Source organism: Pelobates fuscus, chromosome 4, assembly GCF_036172605.1.
Source record: "Pelobates fuscus isolate aPelFus1 chromosome 4, aPelFus1.pri, whole genome shotgun sequence".
Classification (NCBI taxonomy): Eukaryota; Metazoa; Chordata; class Amphibia; order Anura; family Pelobatidae; genus Pelobates; species Pelobates fuscus.
The window spans coordinates 313,393,447-313,420,928 of NC_086320.1; the positions used below are offsets into that span (position 1 = coordinate 313,393,447).

General features: G+C 41.6%; 1 protein-coding gene across 2 annotated transcripts in view; it reads left to right on the forward strand.

Annotated features, from left to right (window-relative positions):
• The first annotated feature begins 877 nt into the window (after positions 1-877).
• The window catches only part of TBC1D5 (TBC1 domain family member 5), a 571,110-nt gene continuing 544,505 nt past the window's right edge, over positions 878-27,482 (forward strand). The window contains exon 1 of one of the 2 annotated variants that reach the window (XM_063452310.1): positions 878-904. The gene's annotated coding sequence lies outside the window, so the exon portion shown is untranslated. Of the gene's footprint in view, positions 905-3,369; positions 3,405-27,482 lie in introns of those variants that run through there. The other variant, XM_063452309.1, reaches the window with a different exon arrangement.

Consider the following 27,482-nt stretch of genomic DNA (forward strand, 5'->3'; position numbering starts at 1 on the left):
CTGCTAAGCCTTCTAATATTAATATAAATGGTTTTGGGGTGTAGAACAAAGGGGTAGGACTAAAGTCACTATAACAACCTCAATAAGATGAAGTTGTTATTGTGTCTACAGTGTCTCTTTAAGGCCTGTTTTACTGTCAAACAGTTTTGGATCAGTACATAAGCTGCGCCTTTAGCTACAGTATTGGAATGATAATGCATTATCAGCTGCGGGTCTGTCAAACCTTAGATAGCAATGATAGACTGAGAGCTCTATCCACAATAACTGTATTGTGAAAAATTTACATTTTCATCTCCCTTCCAATTATTTTCAATTCTCCACAATTCCTGGATTTTGTGAATAAACTGCTCAGCAATAAATGCTGTAAATTATTCTCTCCAAAATTGATTCTATAAATTAAGTGGAAAAACCCCAGACAAAAAAAAAAAAAAAAAGCACTTAACATTTCATATCAAATGTTATTTTTGTTTGTTCAAAATTATTTATATAGCGCCAACATTATTCTGCAGTGATGTACTAGTTAAAAAGACAAACAATTCTAACAAAACATGTTAGATATGTTATTTACAGAGTGCTCTGCTCAAACTGGCTCGAAATCTAAGATATATATTCTGTAGAAACAGCTATGAACTGTAGAGCAGGTTATCTAACATGGTTCATTTTTCTTTTAAGTTGCATTCTAAACATTTAATGATAAGTCACATTTACAGTATTTATTTAGAGATTGATTTGAATGCATGGAAGTAATTCTGAAAGCATTATAGATGAGGCCAATCATAGGCAGTGAGCTTCAAAAGATTTATGGCCATCACAGGCCACCATAGGCATCTTGCTGCAAAGGCTGCAGGGAAATGTAGTTTGAGGCTGCTTACAGTGACTCCCTGTCGTGGCTGCTTCCTGTTAGGTACTGTGCTTTTCCTCCTTATTAAGCTTTGCTCAGTATATAGCAGCACAGTGTTTATACATGTGTTAACAGCTAGTGCAAGTTAACCTGCATTCAATATTTGCTCTGTGTGACTTGTAACCTATGTTTTCCTTAGTGTGATGAGATGGTCCCTTAGACTCATTGATTTTGCATTGTGAAGACTGCATTTTTTTCAACTTCTGATCATATAATTCCCAGTGATAAAGCTGATTGCTGTATATTGGGCACATTTCTAAATGTATTTCACAAACCCCAGGATCTAGTGATAAGGACTGATTAGAAAGAGGCTGGTGAAACAGGGCAGACATTGTTCGTTCTTTGGTTACATAGAAAATATTCACTCTACTAAGAGGCAAATATTATTTCCAGTGTTCTATGAAATTCTGCATGCCCCCCAAAAATGACACACTCTTATTATTCACCAGTCGGTTATAACTCTGTGGCAACATGACATCTTAATTCGCTAAACGGTGCGTTACATCTACATAGTGTTTTATCTGTATAGCGACGCAACAAGGGTTAACTCAGTAAACAGTGAATTATGTCTGTATAAGGCCCCCCAACAGTCCCGATTTTGGGATCATGTCCCACATCTGGAGACACCAGGCAACTGTCCTTAGGCAGCACAGTGCAAGCGCATCATGAGAGGTGCTTGCGCCATGCAGAAGCACTAGGATCCTGAAGAGATCGCTCAAGCAGTGCTCTATGCCAGGTCCTTCTGTGGGCAGGCCTGCCCATAATGGGCTTAGCCAGCGATAAAATAATTACATTTGTATGTAAAGCGAGTCTTACTGGCACAGCATGATAACATTTTATTCACTAAACAGTGTATTCTGTATGTCAACATAAGGGTTCATTTATTTAGCGTACATTATGTCTGGATAGTTTATATAGAGTTATAGACTTTATAGAGTTTATATTTTTAATTTATTACTGGCATTTATAAAGCACCAACAAATTCCTCTGCACTGTACAACTGGGGAAAAGGGAGTACAACATTCACAGACCAGTACAAATGGTAAATCGGTCCCTGCCTGGGAGCTGAGCTCTAGCCATTAAAGGATAACTATAGCGTTAGGAATTCAAAACGGTTTTCAAAAAATGTAGACCTATTAGATTTCTGGGCCACTTAATTTAAAGGAGCACTATAGTGCCAGGAAAACAAACTTGTTTTCCTGGCCCTATAGGGTCATTAGGTCCCCGCTTTCCTCAGGGCCCCCCTCCCGCTGGGCGGAAGGGGTTAAAACCCCTTCAGCCACTTACCTTTCTCCAGCGCCAGGCTCCCTCTGTGCTAGGGAACTCTCCAACCCCTGCTGACATCAGATCCGAACGCGCATGCATGGCAAGAGCCGGGCGCACATTCAAACCGCCCATATGGAAGCATTACTCAATGCTTTCCTATGGACGTCAGCGTCTTCTCACTGTGATTTTCACAGTGAGAATCACGGAAGCGCCTCTAGCGGCTGTCAGTGGGACAGCCACTAGAGGCTGGATAAACCCTCAGTGAAACATAGCAGTAATTGAGCTGAAGTGGTCTGGGTGCCTCCAGTGCTCCCTTAAAAAAAGGTGTTACACACTTAGTTTTCCTACTCCTCACAGTGAGACTCCTCTTTTGCTATCTCCTCCAATCAAATGCTTCTCTTTGAGAAGCATTGACATTAATCGTCACAGAACCGAGTCTGACTCTGTTGTGGACATGGAAGGATTCTCTAGTGGCTGTCAGGAAGACAGCTACTAGAGTTGTGTTTAGCCCTGCAATAAAAACATTGCCATGTCTCCAAAATGGCAATATTTTACATTGCAGAAGCACAGAGGCCACATCGTTACTATGAAGCAGTCTGGGTGCCTATAGTGTCCCTTTAAAGCTCTTTTATACAAAGTACTTCGCTAGATAAGCATTTCATCTAAATGTTTAATTCACTAAGCAGTAAATAATGTTAGCATAGCAAAAGGACCAGGGTTTATCGACTAAATGGAGAATTACGTCTTTGTGGTGACATCAAAAGAGTTAATACACAGTGCATTCTGTCAAGTTCACAAAATTTGCTGCATTATGGCAAATTGAAAAGTGAACTGCATTTATTTATTTATTTTTTCAATCTTCACAATTATTTTGTGAATAAACACTGGAGTGCATTGTTACAGTATTTGTGTAGGGACGTTAGGCAAGTAATTTAGTCTTTTCTATACTGCTAAATGTGTGATTTTTACATTTCAGTTCACATTATCATGGTAAGGAATAGCATATGAGGATGTACTTTTTCCTGACCATGCACATTTTCTCACGTGAGTGTGGGCTGTGTCTGATCATGGGTATTTTGAAACCCTGGATATGGGACTAGCCATAGGCAGTGATCTCACTAATGTGCGTGGTTTCTGGTCATCTGAGGCCACCGTACGTATCTTACTGCAAGGGTTGCAGGGAATTGTAGTTTGAGGCTGATCACAGTGTCTCCTTATCATGGCTGCTTCCTGTTAGGTACAGTCCTTTTCTTCTTTATCAATAATCTTTGCCTCTGCATTTATCAGCATCATTATTGTACGTGTGTTAACAGCTGCTGTAAACGAATCTGCATGCAATCGTAACTCTCCATGGCTTATACTTTGTTTTCCTTAGTGTATGGTACTTTGTTCAGAGATGAGATGGTCACTTAAGACTCATTGATTTTGCTCTTTAAACACTAATTGTATATGATCAACTCTTGGGCATCATCTAATTATTAGTTATAGAGCTGATTACTGTAAGCTGTGTTGTATATATTTTCCATATTTAATTCACAAACCACATGATTCTAGTGATGAGCACACAGGGGGATGGGGATTGTTGATACAGGGCACACATTGTTTGCACTTTGGTCATCTGATCAAATACTTGCTTTAGTAAATGGCAAATAGTGTCTATTTCCTGTTACTTTAAAATGCTGCATGCCTTGAAATGGTGAATTACCTGCATCATCTAAAACATCTGTGACTTCTGAGCACCCCTCAATTTAATGAATTAACCTTTGTCATATCACCATACAAAATGCACTGTTTAGTGAATTAACCCATGTCATCTCACCATACAGATAAAATGCTACATTTAGTGAATAAACCCTTATGTTGCATTAGAGACATAATGCAATGTTTAGCAGATATGGCCTTGATATTTTACCATACAGAAATAATGCAATATGTAGTGAATTAACCCTTGCTATGTTGTGATAAACATACTGCACTTTTTAGTGTAAGAGTTCCCGAAATATAGATCACCAAAAGTTTTAGAACTTCAAATTCCCTAATGCTTTGTCATTCTAAAGACTGACCCTATTGCTTCATGGGAGTTGTAGTTCTAGGACATATGGCAGTTTTTCCTTTTGGGCACCCATTGTTTAGTGAATTAAAATAACACTCCAAGCAACCACTGTAGCTCTCTGTAGTGATTATGGTGCCAGGCTTGCACTAGCTTCCCCTCCCCTTTGTAAGTAGTCAAATGATTTTTGAATGGTTTGACTTCTTACATGGAGTTCACTGGGCATTGTTCCTTACCTCCACTACTAATGTAAGAGAGCCTGACGTTCCTAAGCAGGAACTTCCGTTAGCTCTCCTGATCTAAACTTTGCTGAGAACGTCAGCTGATCGCTCTCAGTCAATGCGTTAAGGAGAGTTAACGGACGTTTCTGCTTACAAATGTTTTCATCTCTCTGGCATTAGTAGGAGATACAGTGAGCAGCACCTAGCAGTCCCCAAGTAAGAAGTCATACTGTTCAAAAAATGGTTTGACTACTTACAATGGGGGGAGCAAATATGGCACCATAGCAATTGTGATCAGATGTAGTGGTTATGGTGGTTCTAGTGTTCTGTTAATCCTTATCCTATCACCAAACAGATGCAATGCAATATTTAGCAAATAATCCCATAGAACGGCAGAGGAGCAGGCAAACCAGACTGGAAGGAGTAAAAAGTAAGCAGGTACTGTGAGAGAACACAGTTTGGCTGGGGGGGTTATAACCGAGAATAAAGGCATTCACATTTCCAAGGCATGCAGTACACCAGTATGTACACAGAGAACATGGTAAGAATCAGAAATGGGATCAATTAATTGCACTTAGTTCCGATAGTTTTGAGTATTTTTAAAGCAGCTCTGTCAGCATCTTGTCACTTTTGCATATTTCATAAAGATAAAATCTTCTGACTGTGTTGGCATTTCATTTAATTGCAATAAAAAGTTATCATAAGAAAATGTAGAGACTACTTTGTCTTATGGTCAAACCTAAGTTGACGAAAGGCATAGCTTGCACCTTTACTTCAAACTTACAACTCCCAATCCAATGGTTCCAAAGCACTGACTTGCAACGCTTGTCTATGAGAAGCATTAGTTGCACTCAGCGTTGTCATACTGGGCATGATGATGTAGACCGTGAAGGCCTTTGAAAATTGAAGGTTTTAATGTCACAGTCCCTCTACTATCTGTCAGACAGCCAGTAGAGGCATGTTTTTAGGCCAAATGTGTAAACGTTGCCATTTCTAGAAAATGACAGTGGTTTACATTGTGCATGAATAGGGACAATGTCTTTACACCAAAACAATGTCATACAGATGAAGTGGTTATAGTACATACTTAGATTGTCACTTTAAAGGACCACTATAGTGCAAGGAAAACATACTCATTTTCCTGGCACTATAGTGCCCTGAGGGTGCCCCCACCCTCAGGGTCCCCCTCCCGCTGGGCTGAAGGGGAAGCAAGGGGTTAATCCCTTACCTTTTTTCCAGCGCTGGGTTCCCACGACGCTGGGGCTCTCCTCCTTCTTCTGCCGTCATCGGCTGAATGTGCCTGCAAGGCAAGAGCCGTGCACGCATTCAGCCAGTCTCATAGGAAAGCATTCTCAATTCAATGGACGCTGGCGTCTTCTCACTGTGAAAATCACAGTGAGAAGCGCGGAAGCGCCAATAGCGGCTGTCAATGAGACAACCACTAGAGGCTGGATTAACCCTAAAGTAAACATAGCAGTTTCTCATGTTTACAGCAGAAAGGGTTAATCCTAGATGGACCTGGCACCGAGACCACTTCATTAAGCTGATGTGGTCTGGGTGCCTATAGTGGTCCTTTAAGCTACATAAGATGTTTCCCATAATCATGTGTAAGGTTCTAATCTGAACTCTGAATTCTATATCTTATTTACACTTTACATGCTAGTATGATGAAAAATGTAAGCTTGCAGCTACTGAGAGGGTAAATGACATGCATCTCTACCACTCATAAGACCTCAATATGAAACAGTAATGAATCATGCTTGCTATTGTTGTGCTACAGTTCAGTTTAGTAATTGTAAAACTTAGTAATACTTCCCGTTGAGTGATGTAGTGTTATGGTTGCTTTACATAGTACAAATCTTACACTTTGCCTCGATCTCTCTGTTCAGCTTTAGTTTTAGTTGTTTTTTGTTTGTTTTAGTCAATAGCCTAATTATCGACTCAATATATAATTTGCTAATGTATAGTTTATATACTAGGTATATACTTAAAGAGGTAACATGAGACAAAAATCAGCTGATGTCCTGTGTGCTTCAACTTCCTCTTTCTGTTTTTGTCTGTCCTTTGTTGCATTGCAGTTCCAGCTGTATCATGAAGGGACCATGTTTTGTGTGAGGGGTAATGCATATGGCTTAGGTGTGCAACTTTACTTAAATAGACTTGCCAAAAATAGATAATGAAATGTTTAATTTGTCCTGCTAACAAATTTACAAGTTAGAGGAACACTCCTCATCAGGGCCAGCTTATTGGCTCGGCTCTGCACAACTGGGCTTGGCTCAGGCAGAGGGTTTCTAAGCTGCCGAGAGGCAGTGAGCAGCATCCGGCAGACCCCAGGTAGGAAGTAAAACTGATGGCAAACAATTGAAATACTTACATTGGGGTGATTGTGGGGATCCTCTTGGCATCGTAACTATTACAGCGTAATTTATAACAAACCTGTATTCTTGTGCTGTATTTACACAGGTACTAGGAAAGGCATAATAATTTGCCTGCCCAATACTTATATACAACTCTAGAGGGGCATAGGCAGTTAAACTGGGGTGATCACTGCACTTGTGCAATATGAATGACACTAGATGGCTACATTAAAAACTAGCCTTCCAACATTAAAGGGTTACTCTGAGCATCAGAACCACAACTGTCTGCTATAGTGCAACAGTTTGCTTCTTACTTGGGTCCCACTGGGTTCTGAGCCTCCCTCAATCCCAGATGAACCACATTTGCCTTTTGCAGAGCTGAAGACACCGGATGCAAATCCTGCAGGTCATTCATTGGTTGAAATTGTTAGCTATTAGTCCATGAATGAAAGTCTGTGAAAGAACTATGCACAGAATTGACGCTGTCATTCTGGGCTGTCTAGAGTTACAACTCTGGCAGCTATCCAAAAAATCTCAGTAAGGGCAGCATAATCATGCTGCTTGGAGTAACCCTTTAAATTAATAATAATAATCATAAAAAAGCGCCTAGAACCCATTTTACTATACAACCCTACATTTTTTTTTTTTTTAATTCTTTATTTTATTTGAGACGTTATGAACAACAAAAAATAGCAGTAGGAGCAATCAGCACGTTAACATTAAATGCAGTCAAGTACGATAGGCTCCGTGAGCAGACAGCCTCTTTTTTTTTTTTTTTCATGAGTAAAGGCAGACATAACAGTGTATATAGAAAAGCTGGTATACAAGCTAGACATGTTATCTGGATGCATATTTTTTCATAACGAACAATAGTTAGGTAGTTATATGAAACAGGAGAGATAATACCACTGGTACTGGCTGGAATACTGTTGTTATGCAGAGAGCAGACATAAGCAAACACAAGAGCATAAAAGAAAACATGGGGAAACATAAGGAAACTGCTGTCTCAAGTATGCTAAAGGGTCAGTTTAAGGAAGGATTGAGGGACCCCCTGGCTTAGGCTTTTGTTTTTACTCAGCTTATCCTATGCCCTTCTGGCATTGCTGTGGACCTGACAGAGTTTTATTGTTTAAGTCCCATATAGCAGTGCCCCACTTGCCCCTGGCTCTAGTACCGTCCAGTGCACCTTGCCCTCCGGTCCAGGCATGCCCTGCTTCGACTACGTGGTCTCCGGATCTGCCGCCTGTGGCCTGCTTTGCGTACAGAGTCTCTGTATCCCGTGGATGTGGGATATGTCTTGGGATTTGTTCCAGGTTGGATTTGGGCCCAGGTGAGTGAAGGCTGCCGTAGGTGTAGTGTTTCTGTGGTCGGTGCACTTTCGGCTTTCTCCTCCTCCGCCTTCCCGGTTGTGGTGTCAAGGTACAGTAGGGAAATGTGAGCTTTGCGGGCTTGAGCCGTATCAAGGCGGTGGTCCTCAGTGATTGTCGCTGGGTTTGGATGGGTGAGGTGGGGGTGCATGTGCGACTTGCAATGCGAGCCCAGAAGTCATGACAGAGTTTGTCGAATCTGTCCGTGAAGCTTTTCACCCAGTCTGAGCTCTCTGATTCTGCTTGGCTCCCTGGGACAGTCGGCACGTCGGCCATCTTTGTCCCGCCATGCGGTCTCAAGATCATCCGGGATCGCTGTGATTGCGGCAACGTGGTTAGTCTTCCCAGTGGGGACCGGGTCACCCCCGCCGGTCCAGAGGGGGGGGGGGTTTGGGGCCCCAGAGTCCTGGGACTGCAGTGAGATGTGTGCTCCAAGGCGGGAGATCGGCCGCCTCTCTCCGCCTTCAGGCTGCTAGTCACTCCAGGCCGGACGAGGTCTCCTTCAGGCAGATCAGTTTTGTTCAGGCTGGAACTGCTCTTCAGGCTGTGGTTTCTGTTTGCTATGAGTGGCTGGCTTAGTTTATCCAGGAGTAAAGCCTCATATTCTGAGGTTTGGCTCGTATTTTGCAGGAGCTAGTTGAAGACACGTCCGTCCATCTTGGATGTCAGGCCCCGCCCCCCACAACCCTACATTTTTATTTCGTTATTTAATTAGGGCAAGGGTGTCCAGTTTCATATTTTAACTTATTTAATTAGTGTTAGTTTGATTCAGGAATTTAGTACCTCGCAATAATAGAACATTTAAAAATATGAGCTTATTCTCTATTTCACACCCTGGACATAGTATTTATTTTTTCATTAAGCAGTATTTGTTATCAAATTTGTGCCAGGTGTAAACCGATATCTGACCCAGCAATATTCTGTGGGTATTCTGACTCTAGTTCTAAATAAATGCCTAAAATTGAGTGTGCAGTGACTAAATCCTATGTATACAAAATGTACATTTTCTTTATAATCTGGAACGGCTTTGTATCTACTTAAAATATAAATTATAAAAGGACCTGTAACTAGTGGTGTGTAGGAAATGTAAAAATCTCCTCCGCTTTTCTTTTTAAACAAAACTGAATAAGAGATTTCAGCTTTTTTTGTCTTTATTTACCAATAAATAACGTTTTTATAATTGGATTGATGTTCCAATATGGGCATCTCCATACAAATTACTTAGATCTTCACGTGGTCATCGTATCTAAATGTATTGGGGTAATTAAAAGAAAATTAATCTATTTTATTTCGGGAGACAGGAACATTTGACGTAGTTCCACCTCTCATAGCGATTGAGTAAATAAGTACATGTGAATAAATTTCGAGGAATACGGAGATGTAGTAAATGGATGTCTGAATGATTTCACCATTACAGCTGTAAAGTATGTTAAGTGGCACCGCATGTTTTGGAGGCTGATTTCCTGTGTTGTGCATGAAGGTAATATTTTTGCATTGAGAGCAATCAAAGGTGTGGCTCTCGGGCAGAATTTGTTATCACGTCTCAAATTCAAGACGTACCTATTCCAAAGTCTTCTCCCCACCTTCACAATCGGTTGTCTCCTCTTCACTTTACTGATTGCCTAATATTCTTTTCTCAGTCTTTACCTGCAGGATGAGGCAGGCAAATCAGGGCTCAGAAGTTTTTCACCTAATGTTTTTGAATTTTCAATGTGGTTTTGAAAATGAGTGTTCTTCCGGATCCAGTAATTGCAAGTGATTATAATTACTGATTATACTGATTATGAGTGATTTGTTTTTGAAATGATGATATCTTTAAGGTGTTTTATACTTTGGTGTTTAGTTGAATTTTTCTTCCTGTGGGTGAGTCAGTACAGAAGACGTAGATTACGGAGATTTGATTTTCATATGCCATATCCAAGTAGTTCCTTCAGTGTTTTAATAAGGATCTGTTCTCTATTCCACAGGTTACCCAGGTGTACTATAGTGTTTCAGTCGAACTATAAGATATCTTTCTGGTCATATTATACTTAAAAGGATTCTATAGTGCTAAGAATATAAAGCTGTATTTCTAGCACTATAGCTTGCTTGCGTTGCCCCCCCACCCCCTCCCCCCCCTCTTCACTGGCATAGTAAGTAGTAAGGGTTAAAATACCCTTACTGTACTTTCCCGATTCCAGTGCCAATGTCCCTCGGCGCTCGTTCAGCGCTCAACCCCTTCTGACGTTAATGTGCATGCGCAATGCTTTCCTATGGGGAATTGACTGACGCTGGATGTCCTCATTCAGATCATGAGGACGTCCAGTGTTAGGCGACCAAAAGTCACCTAACCACCCTGAAGTGCCTCTAGTGGCTATCTGTCACTGCAAGGTAATTATTGCAGCTTCTCATAAAGTGCAATAATTACCATTGCAAGGTTTAGGGGACAATGACACTGCACCGGGACCACTTAAAGGAGCTGAAGTGGTCTGAGGGCCTATAGCAGTGATGGCGAACCTTTTTGAGCCCGAGTGCCCAAACCGCAATACATGCCAACTTTTTTCCCCTCAAAGTGCCAACACGGCAATTAAACCTGAATACTGAGGTTTAAGTTTAGAAAAAACAACTCATACAGTTGTCCGAACTAATTAACATCTTTTGTTTTAACAGAGAGTTTAATGATACAAATTATAAATAATGATATAAATCGTAGATACTATTAAGCTTATATTTATTAGTATCTCCAACAAATGCAATACATACATACACACAGACTGCTTTATTCAGTCACAGACTGCCGAACACATCCGCACATGACTGCTGAATACATACACACACAGACTGCTGAGTACACACAGGCCGCTGAATACATGCGCACACATACACACAGACTGCTGAATACACACAGACTGCTGAATACACACAGACTGCTGAATACACACAGACTGCTGAATACACACAGACTGCTGAATACACACAGACTGCTGAATACACACAGACTGCTGAATACACACAGACTGCTGAATACACACAGACTGCTGAATACACACAGACTGCTGAATACACACAGACTGCTGAATACACACAGACTGCTGAATACACACAGACTGCTGAATACACACAGACTGCTGAATACACACAGACTGCTGAATACACACAGACTGCTGAATACACACAGACTGCTGAATACACACAGACTGCTGAATACACACAGACTGCTGAATACACAGACTGCTAAGTACACACAGACAGACTGCTGAATACATACACACACAGTCCGCTGAATATACACACATACAGGCTGCTGAATACACACACATACAGGCTGCTGAATACACACACATACAGGCTGCTGAATACACACACATATTGCATTGAGGGGTGCTGTGCGTGGGGGAGTGCTGTGTGTGCGTTTGTGGGAGGGGCGATGTGTGTGTGTTTGTGGGAGGGGCGATGTGTGTGCGTTTGTGGGAGGGGCGCTGTGTGCGTTTGTGGGAGGGGCGCTGTGTGCGTTTGTGGGGAGGGGTGCTGTGTGTGTGGAAGGGAGGGTTGCTGTGTGCGAGGGAGGGGTGCTGTGTGCGAGGGAGGGGTGCTGCAGGTAGCAAAATTTTTTTTTTTTATAATAAATTCTAAAAAAAATACATTATTAAAATCTTTATCCCCCCCTCCTTCACCAAAAGGTAAGAAGAAGGGAGGGGGGGATAAAGATTTTAATAATGTATTTCTTTAAAATTTATTATATAGACAGCCCTGGAGGTCCGGTGGTGGTAAGTTCTCTGTAGGTTCTCACTGCAGCTCTCCTGTCCTCCCGTGCGCAGAATGCTGTGTGGAACTCCACACAGCCTGCTTGCGGGAGAACTGGAGAGCTGCTTCCCAGATCCCTCCCCCTGCCTCCGGGTCCTCCCTATACGAAAGCAGAGTAGACGCCTGCTGTTTTGGGCAGGCAGGTGTCTTTCTCTGCATTGCTGCTGACCAGCGCCAGCCACCCCTCCCTCCCTTGGCGACCTATGGATGCGTGCCCACAGAGAGGGCTTGGCGTGCCACCGGTTCGCCATCACTGGCCTATAGTGTCCCTTTAATATTTGATTTTCTTGTTGAAAAACCTTTCCAGCTGCTATCATCCATTTGAGTTACATACCATATACAGGTGATCCTCATTTAGCGACCTACATGTTTTACGCCGGCTCGCACTTACAACCAGGCGTAAGTGTGAGCCGTTGTTTGAATTCCCTGCTCTGGTGTGCATGTCTATGCTCCTATGTTCGGGGAGCTATCCCCGAACATAGATTAGAGGAGTTCCCTGCTCTGGTGCGTTCCTCTATGTTTGGCGAAGTTTCCCCGAACATAGACGAAAGCCCCAGAACAGGGAATCGCTTAATTCCTCACTTACCGACCAATTAGTTTGACGGTAAGTGAGGAGTGTCTGTACACCTTTCTGGGAATGCCGGTAACCTATAAGATGTGTAGAGCCTTTCTCTATGTCCTATCATGCTTTTCAATTAAGAGCAATGTACAGGTTAGATAGTCCATTGGCAATTAAACTCACATCAGTGTGTTATTTAATAAGTTTAAAATGCAATAGCCTTGTGCTAAATCAGTTAAGCATTTACTGTAATTGGTAGAATTAGATCATTAAGTTTTCTTAAATAAGAAAGAAAAAGTGCTTAATTATTCTCCATTGCCAAGTTACGCTTCCTATAACAAAATGAAATGTAAAATGGAGTGGGTTTGCAGCCACTTCATATATCAAAGTATGTTGCTGCTGTTCCTTACTGTGTAACCTACTTAAAGGAGCACTATCTATAGGGTCAGGAACACAAACATGTATTCCTGACCCTATAGGGTTTAAACCACCATCAAGCCCCCCTGGGCCCCTCATGCCTCCATAAATATAGCAAAATCTTACTGTTTTCAAGCCTGAAGCTGTAACTCTGCATGCTGTTTGCCTCAGAAAAACATGCAGTCTGCTGACATAATCAGAAGTGGTAGCCTGATCCAATCACAATGCTTCTCCATAGGATTGGTTGAGACTGACAAAGAGGCAGATCAGGGGCAGAGCCAGCACAATTCAAGCACAGCCCTGGCCAATCAGCATCTCCTAGAGATGAATTGAATCAATGAATCTCTATGAGGAAAGTTCAGTGTCTGCATGCAGAGGGAGGAGATACTGAATGTTTGGATGCATTTTAGGCAGGCTTGACCCAGGAAGGATCTCTAACAGCCATCGGAGGAGTGGCCAGTGAGGTTATGACTAGGCTGTAATGTAAACACTGCATTTTCTCTGAAAAGACAGTGTTTACAGCAAAAAGCCTGAAGGTAATGATTCTACTCACCATAACAAATCCAATAAGCTGTAGTTGTTCTGGTGACTGTAGTGTCCCTTTAAAATAAACTATTTTTTACATAGTCCTTATATAGATTCAATTCCACACCCCATTTGAGCTGTAAAAACATTTGTGAAAAAAAGTTTTACCTACTGATTGTCTTTTTTTTTTGTAATTCAGGTTTTTATTTTCAAAGTGAAAGTTACAGAATGTGAACGTGGATATTTTTACAAGTTAACAAGCAGTCAAAAGGAAACTTTTTTTTGTTGTTTTGCAAAGACAGTTGTGAGATATGTCTAAAGGGTTAACATCGGGTGCAATATAATAACAGGTGGGTTCGCAGACCAGCTATGATGAAAGGACACGCAGGTCCCATATGTTGTTGCCCTGAGCGGGCGAGACGCTTACCCATATTTAATACATAAAGCTACAAAATTAGGTATTGTGTGTCTCTAGTTTTGGTTACCAGAGTACGTCCCGTAGGCTTGAGTCTGTTCCAGGGTCAAACTAAGAAGGACCAAGAAGTATGCAAGCTTAGTAATTCGTAGGTCGTGCATGTGGCCGGTCTCTCAGAGCCTGGTAGCTTCAGTGGTGTATCGTACTGGTTTCACTATGCTTCTCTAGATTCATTGAAATAGGTGTACTTGTGCACCGTCCGTGTATGGGTTCGTGGTGTGTGTCATTCCACTGATCTCTATTCTGTGTCGTCCTGAGTTAAGGGTATGTTGTGGTGAATGCCTACTACCTCGTCTGAGTGCAGGCGGTATGGGGTCCATAGGCGGTCAGGTGTGTGCTTTGAGCGGTGGTAAGACGTAGTGTTTGTGGGTGTTTTGTAGCAATATTATAAGTTCCCTGCGTTCCGAGTAGCACTCGGTATGCGTCCCGAGACGCAGGGGGTGGGAAGCCTGAGTCAGATTGTGGTGATGTTGTGTGCGGTACACTTTGTCCGGTATATAGTGTATTGTATATCACGCGTTTGACTACCTCAGCCCCCGCCCCCGATCTCCCTCGCCCCAGTACCCCAGCGGCCCGCCAGGCAAAGTTGGGGAGAGAGGGTGGGATAGCGTATTAAGGTAGGGTAGGTAGGAGTGGGAAAGGGGTTGTATTGTGATCCGTGTTACGAGGGCTCTGTCCCTGCTGATGTTCCTTCTACAGCCCCAGCAGAGTCTTCTTCCCGCCGGTATTGGGAGATGTATTGGAACCATGGGAACCACATCTCTGCGTGTTTGGTTCCGCGGTCTATCAGAGAGGCGTGTATCGCTTCCGCCACCTGGATGTCCTCCACTCTTTGTATCCATTCCCTCTTAGTAGGTACTGTCGCCGTTTTCCAGTGTGCCAGTATGGATGCTTTGGCTGCATTTAGCAGATGTCGAAGTATCGACCTTTTGTATGACAGGATTGGTTGCGTCGAAATGTGGAGCAAGGCCAGTTCCGCACTCCAGTCCGGTATATCACCTAGGATAGATGTCACCGCGTCTTTGATAATTTCCCAGTATATGGTTATGTCTCTGCATGTCCACCAGATGTGCGTCAAGGTGCCCCTTTCTGCTTGGCATCGCCAGCAGGTAGGGGGACCTACTGATTGTCTTGTGCCGAGACCCATTTAGTGCTGCCATCCTCCCCTTCTCCTGCAACGTCCTACTGGAGATCGTCCAATCTATAGCTCCTTGTAGAGGACAAGATCTACATGCAGGTCAAGTGCTGCACACACATATAATCAATTTCTTCCCATAGGGAAGCATTGAATTCAGTGCTTCCATATGAGCTGTATTTGATGTCATTCAATATAGAACGTCACATGAGCGAGTTGGTCACTGCAACGAGCTCCTCTAGTGACTGTCATGAAGACTGCCACTAGCGGCATGTTTAACCCTTCAAGTAAAACATTGCTATAAATGGTAAACAGGAATGCTTTAGATCAAAGGGCTAAAAGGACAGGGCCACTGCACCCAGACCTCTTCATTAGGATGAAGTGGTTTGGCTGCTTTTAGTGGTGTTGCTGACCTCCACATCTCCTTTACCTCCTCACCACACAGATGAGCAGCAGTGAGGAGAGGGAGAAATGTCACTCAGCTGGAAGTGTAGAAATGCTGTGTGTCTGTTTGTGAGTAATTCGGTGCTTATGTATGTATGTATGTATGTATCAGACATGGCAAAGCATGTAAATTCAAATAGAAGAAAGTATAAAGATAAAAAACAAACATTCAACCAATAGCTATCTTTTAATTAGATATGAGGTTGTGTAAAAATTTAGAAAATTATAACTTCTATTTAAGGTGTTGCTTCTGAGAATTTAGTCTCGTAATTGCATATTCAACAACCAACAGTGCAGCACATATATGAATTAAAGTGCATTGAATGCAGAAATATTTTTTCCCCATAAAATACCATAATGCAAATGTTTTATTACTGTACATACAAGAATTGTATACCTTTTAATAGATACAAAATATACACAATAGTGCAAAAATGTAATAAGAAACATTTATATTGTATAACTATGGAACTCTCACATACTAAAGAGCTAAACACCTATCTCTGGTGTAAATAGCAGTGGGGTTCAATTTAGGGGATCTTTCCCTCCTCGGTTGAACCTAATATTAAACTAACTAGGAGACTTGAAAGCGTGGCTTTAAACCACGCCTCCAAGCTCTCTAGGTACGAGGGCCGGGAATCTTACTTCCAGGCTCTAATACTGTAACACACCATGACATATGCACATTGACATAAGGACCGGCCATAGAGAATCATAAAATACAATGATTCTCTATAGAGGAATCATAAGTGCATGGCGGCTAATCATATTACTTAATTTCCAGAGGGCCTGAATGCACACAGTTATTGTAGTTAAAAGGTCAATTCCTGTAAGGATATGCCAGTTGTAAATTGGATATGCAATCTAAATTGTAATGAGAGCACCTCTCGTGTGAAAACCCACTACAAGGACTCTACACCTATTTAATAAAAAGTGCTTCCTCAGTTAACGGGGATAAAGTGACAGATTTAAATCCGAGCTGTAAGTAATCGCCATGTGGGGCAAATGTAAATGCCAATATAAAGAAGATGAGAAGGCGAAGAGGGAGGCCACTTAAAGGCCTTCCCTACAAATCCATAAATTACATTTTAAGAAAGTTATTGACATAAACAACCTTGTACGCGATCTCAAGGCGGCTCTATCACTAGGTGAGCAAGAATACCTCTCTGTCACGGTGCCAGATCGGTGCGGTCACACTATCGTAGTGCCCGATCGGCCAGATGATGTGACCACATCTGATCGGTGCGGTCACACTTAAGGAGAGAGTGGTTACTCACCTTACCTCCAGAGCCTCTCCCTCCATGCAGGTTGTAATTCAGCGGCCGGGTCCAGTTTTGGGAAGGACACCGGCTGCTGCAAGGTGGCGCTATATAACAACGCCACCCATAATGACGTCACTAGTGGCGTCATGGGACCCAAATCAGCCAATAGCAGGATTTACTGGGTTATTGAAACCTAAACCTGCAGATGTTCAGTGCCCTGTCGTGGTTTCCATCCTGTTGGTTAGCACGTTCCTGATTCTGATGTTTGGTTTATGATCTTAACTTGGCTTGACTTCCCGTATTACTGATATCCTTGACCCTTTGCTTTTGTTCTTTCTGTGTTTGTTCCTTTCTGTATTCCTGACCACGGCTCGTTACTGTTAATTCTATTACGTTAATTCCGGCCATTCTAAGGCCTGGTAAATATGCTGTTACTGTTTGTATTTGTTACGTGTTTTACCTAATTCTGCATGTTGGGCCACTGGATCGTCCTGACACTCTCACCTGGAGAGGCAGGAACAAAAACCTAGGTTTCTCCGCCATACAAGCATGTGAGTATCTTATGTCAGTTGTGCTAAGTGGCAGAGATGAGACATGAATAATAAAATATATACCGTTAGTTCTATGCGATATGCTTAGGTAAAACCAGAGTAGAAGAAATTAGATAGCAATGGCTGAGTGAAAGAGAAGAGAGATCTACTTTAAACTTCTTTTGTTGTATAGTTTAATTTATAATTTCTTATATCTTGCTTTATATCCTGCAGGAGCATTTTATGTAAGATTAATGTTCAATAAACAGAGCAAGAGATGATAACTTCTAAAGTAAACATACTGTGCTGTCTCATCTGATTGAAAATGTAACTTCATTCATGAAGGCCGTGTGTCACACCAACCAAGTGAACAGTCAGTTTGTGAATTTCAAGTGTTGACCGTAGGAATAATGGGCAAGCAAAAAGATTTTTGTGACTTTGACAACGGCTAAATATTGATGGCTAAATGACTGGGTCAGAGCATCTCCCAAAACGTCACGTTCTGTGAGGAGTTCCTGGTATGCAGTGGTTAGTACCTTCCAAAAGAGTGCACGGAAGGACATCTGGTGAACCAAAGTTTAATTAATGCACGTGGGAAGCAAAGGCTAGTTCCGCCTGGTGCGATCACACAGAGCTACTGTAGTTCAAATTGCTGAAAAACGTAATGCTGGCTATGATTGAAAGGTGTCAGAACAGGCAGTGCATCACTATTTGCTGCATGTGGGGCTGCAGACCAGTCAGGGTGCCCATGATGACCCCTCTCCACTGCGAAAAGCGTATTCGTTGTGGACGTAAGCTATAGAACTAGACCATGCAGTTTATCTCTGAAAAGGCAAAGTTTACATTGAAAAGCCTGCAGGGGCAGGCTATAGACACCAGAACCACTACATTAAGCTGTAGTGGTCCTGGTGACTATAGTGTCCCTATTAAAATGTTTTTATTTTTTTGTTGAAATTAAGTTTGAAAAAAAATTTGTCAAGCCCTACTTTACCGTTAAAAGTATATTTACTGTAATTCTTTAGTTATGATGTTACATTTAGGCTTAGCAGAGATTGTCCAGGTCTCACAGGATTCTCCAAAAACATTAGTGTTGTAAGCTCGCACAAGTTCGAAAGTACAGCTCTGATGCTGGCTCCGGTCAGATGAAGTGTCAGGAGCTGAAGGAAGACGATGGCAGTGCCCCCCCGGGGTTGAGGGGGGCTAAATTAGGTAAGTATATCTCACCAATGGGCCACCGCACACCAAGCAGCGATGTCACCATCGGGGGTCTTTGCAAAGTATGTAACAGAGCTGCTTTAACCTTATGATTTCCCACAAACCTGGCTAACATATACATGGGAAATATTGATAGAAGCATGCAAATAGGAGGCATTTACAGTTGTTGAACACATCAGGTCTGTAATATTCAATATACATTTAAAAAAAAAATCATTACGTTTCATTAAGTGTAACAACGTTTTAAAATACACGTGAAAAATTTATGACAGTTATCCCTTAAGGGGGTTGGTATTGACTTTGAGATCACTTCACATTGTAAGGTTTCTTGTTTATTACTTTATTTTACAGTTTTAGCTATAAACTGAATTTTTTTAACAACTAAAACTTCATTTATTTGCTAAAAATTTATTTATTTTTCAGTGCCACCATGCAAATTGTAAGACATGTACACCTTAATCCTAGAGATTTTCGATTATATTTTTCGAGTTTACTCTCATGATATTTCACCTCTACTCTGTCTTGAACTGTATTAGTCTGGCCCCCTTTTCAAGATGCAACTTTCATTTTGCCAATTTGTAGTTTTACTTGATTTGCAAACCATCTTTATACAATATACATGTAGAACTTACGTTTCTGCTTTCTGCATCAATTTGTTGATTCAGTGTTATTGATGAATGTAAATTACATTATATTCATACTTTTATTACCTATTGATTAGAAACAGCCTAATTCGTTAGTAAAACAAATGCATGTTTTAACGGATATTGTTTTCTAAATATTGCTTGAATACTGATTCATGTATTGATGCAAATACTGTGTTATTTTTGTATGGCTTCATCAACAAAGTTGCACCAAAACCATCTTGCTTATAGTGTCCCTGCACACAATGTCTTATAGAACTGCACTGATTCCCAAAAGAACCACTTGCATAATGTGGCAGAACTTTAGCTCCACCGCAAGACCTCCTCTCTTTGGGCTACACGTAGCAACCAGACCAGAGAACCCCATTCTTGTCCGTCTCTCAGGCAGATACAAGTGTTTGTTTGTTTTCCTTTGGGAACACCATATTGGTGTTCTGGTGAATGGGAGCTGGGACATTACTGGACAATGATGGCGCTTGCCAGGTACTGTTTATCTTCCCATGCTCGAGCATATTAAAAACAGGAAGCATGATGTTAAAAGCAAGGCGCATGATTTTTTTTTCATTCATGGAATGAACGTGTATGACTTTTGCTTTCCACTAGAGTTTTATATCCTGATACCAGCGGTTGGTGGTGTGCAACACACATGGTGATGCATGCTGATGGCCACAGGATGCAGTCTATTCAGCTCCTAGTGCTTCCCCACATCGGGAAGAAATCTACAAAGGACAACTGGTTTCTTAAGACTGTGAGTTGTGAGTGCAAGATTTCTAGTCTACCTTCAAAATGTTTTCTTTTCACTTCAGTTCACTTCACTCTCACCATCTTCGGAAGGTTCTGCAATCACATAATAAAATGTCATAAAGGTTGTAATTTCAAAACGTTTCTGTTTAAAAAAGTCTGATAGTTCTTTTCACCCTTTTTCCTTTACCTCATAGATCCTCAGGGAGAGGGAATTTATGGCCTCTGTAGATCTCAGAGATGTTTATAGGCGTGTACCCATCTGTCTTTTAATCAGAAGATTTTTATGACTAGCTGTTCTGATCAATGGGAATATTAGGCATATTTAGTTTAAAGGGACACTATAGTCACCAGAACAACTACAGCTTAATTTGTTGTTCTGGTGAGTATAGCCTGTCCCTGCAGCCTATTTGCTGTAAACACTGCCTTTTTCTGTGAAAAGGCAGTGTTTACATTTCTCCCTAGGGAAACCTCCAGCGGACACCCCTGGGGCAGTGCTGCACAGTGTGTAGCCAGGGACAAAACGTCCCTGGCTGCACACTGTGCAGCACTGCCCCAGGGGCATTTGCCTTGGGCGGCATTTTCCAGGGGCGGCAAAAAAAGCCACCCCAAATGCCCAGGACAAATGTCTTGTTAGCCTTGCGGCTAACTGACATGCCGGTCGGGTGGGCAGCTGGCGAGGGAGCTCTTCCTCTGAGCATTCTGCTCAGCTCCCTCGCGCGCCGCAGAGTGAGGCTGGGAGCTGGAATATGACGTCATACTCCGGCTCCCAGCCTCACTCTGCAACGCGCGAGGGAGCTGAGCAGACAGCTCAGGGGAAGTGCTCCCTCGCCAGCCGCCCGCCCACCAATGTCGCCCGCCCAGCAGCCACTGGACCCCCAGGGAGGAAGATAACCCCCCCCAGCATTTCCAAAGGTAAGGAGGCTGGGGGGGTTAAATATAAAAAACAAATATGTGTTAAATATGTGAGTGTGTGTGTATGTCTGTTAGTGTGTGTGTGTGTATGTCTGTTAGTGTGTGTGTGTGTCTGTCAGTGTGTGTGTCTGTCAGTGTGTGTGTCTGTCAGTGTGTGTGTCTGTTAGTGTGTGTTTCAGTTAGCTAGTGTATGCGTATCTGTCAGTGAATGTGTGTGTGTGTATTTAGAAGGCGGGGGAAGGGCTGGGTGGTGGTGGCGCGGGCGGGGGGAAGGGTTGGGTGGGGGTGGCGCGGGCGGGAGGGGTTCGTCTGAGTTTTGTCCTTCCTAGGGCAGCACAAAACCAGGATATACCACTGTGTGCAGCACTGAAATTCAGCATCTCCATGCAGTGCTGAACTTTCACTATAGAGATACATTGATTATCTCTATCCCTATGATTAGATGCGGTTTGGTCAAGGCAAGAAGGTGGATTGGGGGTGGGGCTGGGACAGAAGTCCTGACTCTATAGTGTTCCTTTAAAGCCCTGCCTTTCGGCTGATCATCAGCTCCTATGTGTTCACGACGATCATGACAGTCTTAGCAGCAACTTCAGTAAACAAGGAATCTCTGTGATTCCCTATTTAGATGCCTGGCTACTATAAGCCTCATTCAGCCATCAGATGTGTTCAGACCCACAAAAGAACTCTAAGGTTCTTGCAAAATCACACCTGGTTGATAAACTGTAAAAATTCCATGCCTCTCCCAGACACAAAGGTAAGTTCTTGGGTCTCTTTCTAAACACAGAACTAAAATTTCCTTGCATTGGAGAATCAAGAAAAAAACAAATACGTTTTTTTTTTTTTTATTCTGTTGAGTATGCTCTCTGAGGAAACCCATGAAGATTCTAGGCCTTCTGGTGGCATTACTTTAATGTCTTGGGCAAAATTCCACATGTTGCCTCTTTAGAGGACAATCCTGAAAAATGAGGGCAGGTCTCTGTACTCACTGGACTTCAATTTCCGAATTTCAGAAAGCACAAGAAGAGAGTCAAACTGGTAGATCTGACTTTCTTAAGGCAAGACTCTCCTGCACTATTCAATGGGTTTGGTTTGCCATAGACTCCTCAGTGTTCTGCTGCAGTGCTCTTCTTGGTACCCAGGTCGTTTAAATTATATAGAACAGACAGGAGCCACAAAACTCTTTGAAATTGACATTTGAAAGTGAATGTGGAACAGTCTCTATCAACAGACATATTTAAAGAACTTAATGCTGAGGAATCTATACTAGAGACATCTTGGCTCAACAAGATGTTCCAAAGTTGATGTCCTTCTGAATCAATCTTCAGTAATTGCAGTTCTGCTTTTCTGGCCCCAGAGGGTCCTGTTTGCCAACATGCCCAGACTGTCCAGAGGATTTCTCTGGATTTTTCTATCATGTCAGAATATTATCTCATATACTCAAGTTACTAAAATTTGTTCGCTGAAGACTTTCCAATTTACAGTCTGGTTTCTGAGAGAGAGGTTCTGAGAATGCATTGGCTAGATAACAAGATCATCTTCATCCTTCTTCAAGCTAGAATATCTATTTGGAAGATCTATGCTCAGATTTGTAGAAAGTGCTAGAATGGTGGAAAAAAACAGAAATGTCTCTGTTAAACACATCCTTTCAAGAAATCCTCAAGTCTCTCTTCATCTGAAATTTTTCTAGGGACATTCTATGTCTTTTCAGACTTGGATTATACAGTTCTTTAGAGCTATTTCTAGATTATGTCCATGTAATAGGGAACTCCTCCTACTTTGGAATCTGAACTTGTGAACATTCTTTTGTGAAAGCCCATGTGAACCTTTGGAATCCTTGTCATTGAACTTACATCAGCCAAAAGGCTTGGATCACTGCAACTCCTTTGCTGTAAACCTCTTTACAATCACTTTCATCCTGATAAGTTAGTACTTCGTCTGTTTCCCTTGTTTTTGCCTAAATTCTTGTCAGAAAAGAACCTGCATCAAAATGTATTACTGTCACTGAGTGCTAACCCAAAATCTCCCTATTAATCTAATTATTGCTGCCTGTACTATTCTGCAATATCAATTCTGCAATATCTGGAAGCCACTAAGAATTTATGTCAAATAGAGCACCTATTTTTGGCCTTTCAAGGTCTTCATACAGGCAACATTGCATTAAAACAACCATTGCATGCTGGGTTAAGGAAGCTATTACATCAGTTTATGACCACATCCTGTGCCACATCTTCCCTAGTTTCTCCTGAATAGATATGCAAAGCTTTAAAGTAGAACTGAGTTCACACTTTCAGCAGATGTTGGATGTTCTGACCTCAGAGAGGGCAGCTTTAAGAAGTAAGGAAGTCTTGATGCAATTTGTCAACTTTCCTTTTGTGTTCCTGCTTGACAAGTTCCAGTTGTAAGTAGTTAATATGAAACCGTGATATTTGTTACTTACCCTTAAATTCCTTTTCCTTAAAAGCTGCTATAGTACTCTTATTTGCTTCCTGAGGGTAACTATAAGATAGGAAGCAGGAACATGGCACCTCCTATGGAATAAATATGCATTGTTGTTAGTGTACCTTTAATCTGCTTATCAAGTGATGGGTATCGAGCTGGAAAAGCACGGTGGGTATAAAAGCTTTCCATTGAAAACCAGGAACATGCCGCTGTGACCTTCAGGCCGATGACCTGTTTTTGAATTTGTGATTTATGAATAATCTTAATACTCTCCTCTCCCCCCCCCCCCCCCCCCCCCCCTCTCAACATGACTTAGCCAGTATCTCCACAAGAACTAAAAACAGGCCTGTAACTGTCCTGGTCTTCATTAGAGGGATAAGAGGCAAATTGAATAGTATGTTCTGTAAACTTACCTTGAGGTGCTTTGTTTTCTTTTGAATTGTTTTGCCTTCAAAGTGTTATTTGTGTTTTTTTGTTTTTTTTTAAAGGGAAATCCTTTAGTTAAATACCAAATAAAAAGCATGCTATATATTTTTACTGAAAATAACCTAGAACGTGGGCTATATTCTTAGCACAGTGACTTTGATAAATAGCCCACTTAGAGCCTACTGGTTTCATTTCATTTGCATAGCAAGGCATCCTGCCCAAACTTTGGTTGCTCAGCCAATACAAATATAAAGCCTATGGCTAAGCAAGCGCCTTCGCCTTCCTTATTCTTATTTTTTTTTCCATCTCAATCCCTAGAGGCATCTGATACTTGTTAACTAAAACTTACCTACATGTTAATTTTGTCCTTATCCGGTTGTCTCTATATATCTGAATTGGTGCCAGGCTGCACAGATTGTATGTCAAATTAAATGCAAGCAACAGGCCTCAGTCTGCTTGTATACATTCTGCTAACATACTTCTAAAGACTTTTGGTAGCCTGTCTACAGACAAAAACAATTGTTATTTTTACTGTTGGGTTAATTATTAACATAAAGGAGAGTTGCGACCGGCATTCGAAAAGAATTATGCCGTATAAAGTGATTTTAATACCGTGCCAATTATTTGATGGAGCTTTTCTCCTCCACCTGTGGCAATAATTTTTAAGTGTCAAACCTATGAGCAAGACTCTCTATTACATTACAAACCGATAATGATCACTGCACCAGATTTTATTTAAGGTGCAGCTTTTATGACAATAGCAGTCTGTGGTGGCTTTATTTTTAGTGGGTTTTAAATTAACTATACAAATATTTGTATTATAAACAAATCCGCCAATTTCTAAGAGACCCCATCCATGCACACCTTATTCGCTCATTGCTATGGTGACTGATTATTTTTAGTAAAAAAGTAAACTAAAAATGAACATAATGAAAATATATATATATATTTTCCATGTTAAGCATTTGCTTACTTCTTCACAATTTCCCTTTTTATATTGCAGAATTATTTATTTGCTAGTTTATTTATGTATTTCATTATTTATTTGATTATTTAGTAAATTATTTATCTGATGAATTATTAATCCTTTTTTCATGATGTGCTTTAAATTATTTATACCTTAATTTTGAGTTTATTGCTTTTAGATGTTGCCTTGCTGCAAACTAGTTTTGAAGGATTTTTTATTTAAATTTTTTTTTTTTTAATGCTAGCTTATTGAAAATTAACCACCTTATTGCCATAGTCCTGCTTAAAGAAACACTATAGTTACCAGAGCCTCTACAGCTTAATGTAGTGGTTCTGCTGTCTATAGTCTGTCACTGCAGGCTGAGCAATGATCAGAGAAAAGGCAGTGTTTACATTTCTTCCGAATAAAAACTGTAGGGGCTGTCACTCAGACAGCCACTAGAGGTGCTTCCTACGTTCAACTTCTCTATGCAGAGCTGAACGCCTCCCATAGAGATGCATTGGTTCAATGCATATCTCTGAGGAGATGCTGATTGGCACTGCACAACATTTTGCTGCACATGCACAAGAGTCTACCAATACTTCCTATAGGAAAACATTGGATTGGCTAAGATTTTCAAAATTGATGCCAGACGCAGCGAGACCAGAGCAGCAATGAAGAAAAGGTATTTTGTTTGTATTTCTAACACTAAAGTATTCCTATAAAGGGATACTATAGTCTCCAGAACAACTACAGCTCAATGTAGTGGTTCTGGTGTCTATAGTAGGATCCTGCAGGCTTTTTAATGTAAACACTGTTTTTTCAAAGAAAAGGCAGTGTTTACATTACTGCCTAGGTATGCCTCCAGTGGCAGTCATTCAGATGGCCACTAGAGGTGCTTCCCATGTCAGTGCTGCACAGTGTGACATTCAGTGTCTCCACACTCTGCATGGAGATGCTGAATGCATCTCAATTAGAAGATGCTGATTGACGCAGCACAGTGTTTTATATAGGAACATCATAGTTTGTTTTATATAGGAACATCATAGTTTGTTTTATATAGCAACAGCCATTCATATAGGAAAGCATTGGAATGGCTGACATCATCATATTTTTTAAGATGCATTAAACTCTTAATGTATGAATAGGCAATCAGAAAGAGAGGAAAACAACACATTTTCTAGTAAAATCTCAGTACATTCAAGAGATACAAAGTATATCAACATGATATTGGACGTTGCATTACAGTTACTTATTAGAATCTGTTGACATTTAGTAACAGTGAGATGTTGCAAGCAGGCAATAATCAGTGTAACATGCTGTCATGTTGCTGCTAAATCTAGTCTCCTTTGCATAATCTGTGAATTTAGGTCCGTTACCTTTTGCCAAAAGTCCACCACTACGGGGCATGACCACCATACATGAATGTAGGTACCCTTACCACAACACTGCTGCCAACACATATCAGTGGGATTTAATTTAATTTGATAATGTTTCACTGGGGTCGTGTACCATCTAAATAATGTTTTATATGATTGCTCTTGGAGCAATATATCTCCCAAATATCCTACCAGTCTATCCCCTCCAGTATCTCCCCCAGGTCGGCTTCCCATTGTATTTTCCAGTATCTCCCCCAGGTCGGCTTCCCATTGTTCTGTGTAGCGTATATGGTTGTAGAAATGCTATTCATTCGGTCTGGGACGTTTCGTCATCGGTTTGGTGGCTGGTCTCTGAACCTCAGTGTTTTTTCCGAAATCGCGTATCTGCATATATCTGAAGTAGTCACATGATTGGAGAGGGGCTAGGTTGTTCAAGATGTCACTATTTCCTTATTAATGTAAAGGTGTGCGTATCTTTGCAGCCGTGTGGCTTCTATCCCTTTATAGTCCCTTGCCCTCATACTTGGTGGGAATGCCATATTTCTTAGTACTGGTGTTAGTAGGGAGAGAAGTTCCAGAGGGAAAACTTATGTTGTGTTTGGTCCCATATTTAGATTGAGTAGATTATTGCCGGGCAATTAGTCCTCACAATAGACCTTTGAGTCCTTGTTACCCATATGAAAAATTGAGGGGGGTCCAGTACAGTCATCAGGGACTCTAAATCTACTCAATGTCTTTTTTCGGGAGGTAAGTACCAGTGACTGATTTGGGTCACGTGTGCTGATATATAATAGAAATACAAGTGGGGTAAGCCCAATCCCTTCCTTGCCTTGGGTCAATACAAATGACTTAGAGTAAGCCTCGGACACTTGTTTTGCCATATAAATGTGTATTACCCTTTGTTTCCCTGCCAAATCTCCGCGGGTGACTATCATTGGCAGGGTTTGTAAAATAAAAAGTAGTCTGGGTAGAACATTATTCTTAATGGTGTGTATGCGTTCCAGCCAGAGATTGGTTTATATGTCCACTTTTCCAGCTCTCTAATGAGGGTGCGGAAGAGAAGAATATAGTTGCGGTTGAACAATGAGGTGGGATCTGCTGTTAGACGAATACCCAAGTAAGTGAAGAGTGATTTTTTATTTTTTTTATTTTTATTACACAAATTTCATTGTGGCGTGGTCCTTTTAAGCATGCATGCATCACTGCCTCAGAATGTCGCCCTGCTGCCAGGGATTTGTCAGCCTTTTAGCTAAAGGGAACAATGACCACCGTGGAAAGCATGGAGGTGGCGAGTGAGGAAACAGTGATCTTCCTGCAGTTCCTGTCTGTTCCCTCGTGCTCTGTTTAGTGATGCGGGGAACTGGAATATGACATCACTACCCAGACATCACTACAGAGAGCGCACGCAAAGGAGCTCAGAGAAGCTCTAGGAAGATTAGAGAGCAGCACCACTGGACCCCAGGGAAAGATCCACTCAGCTCTCCC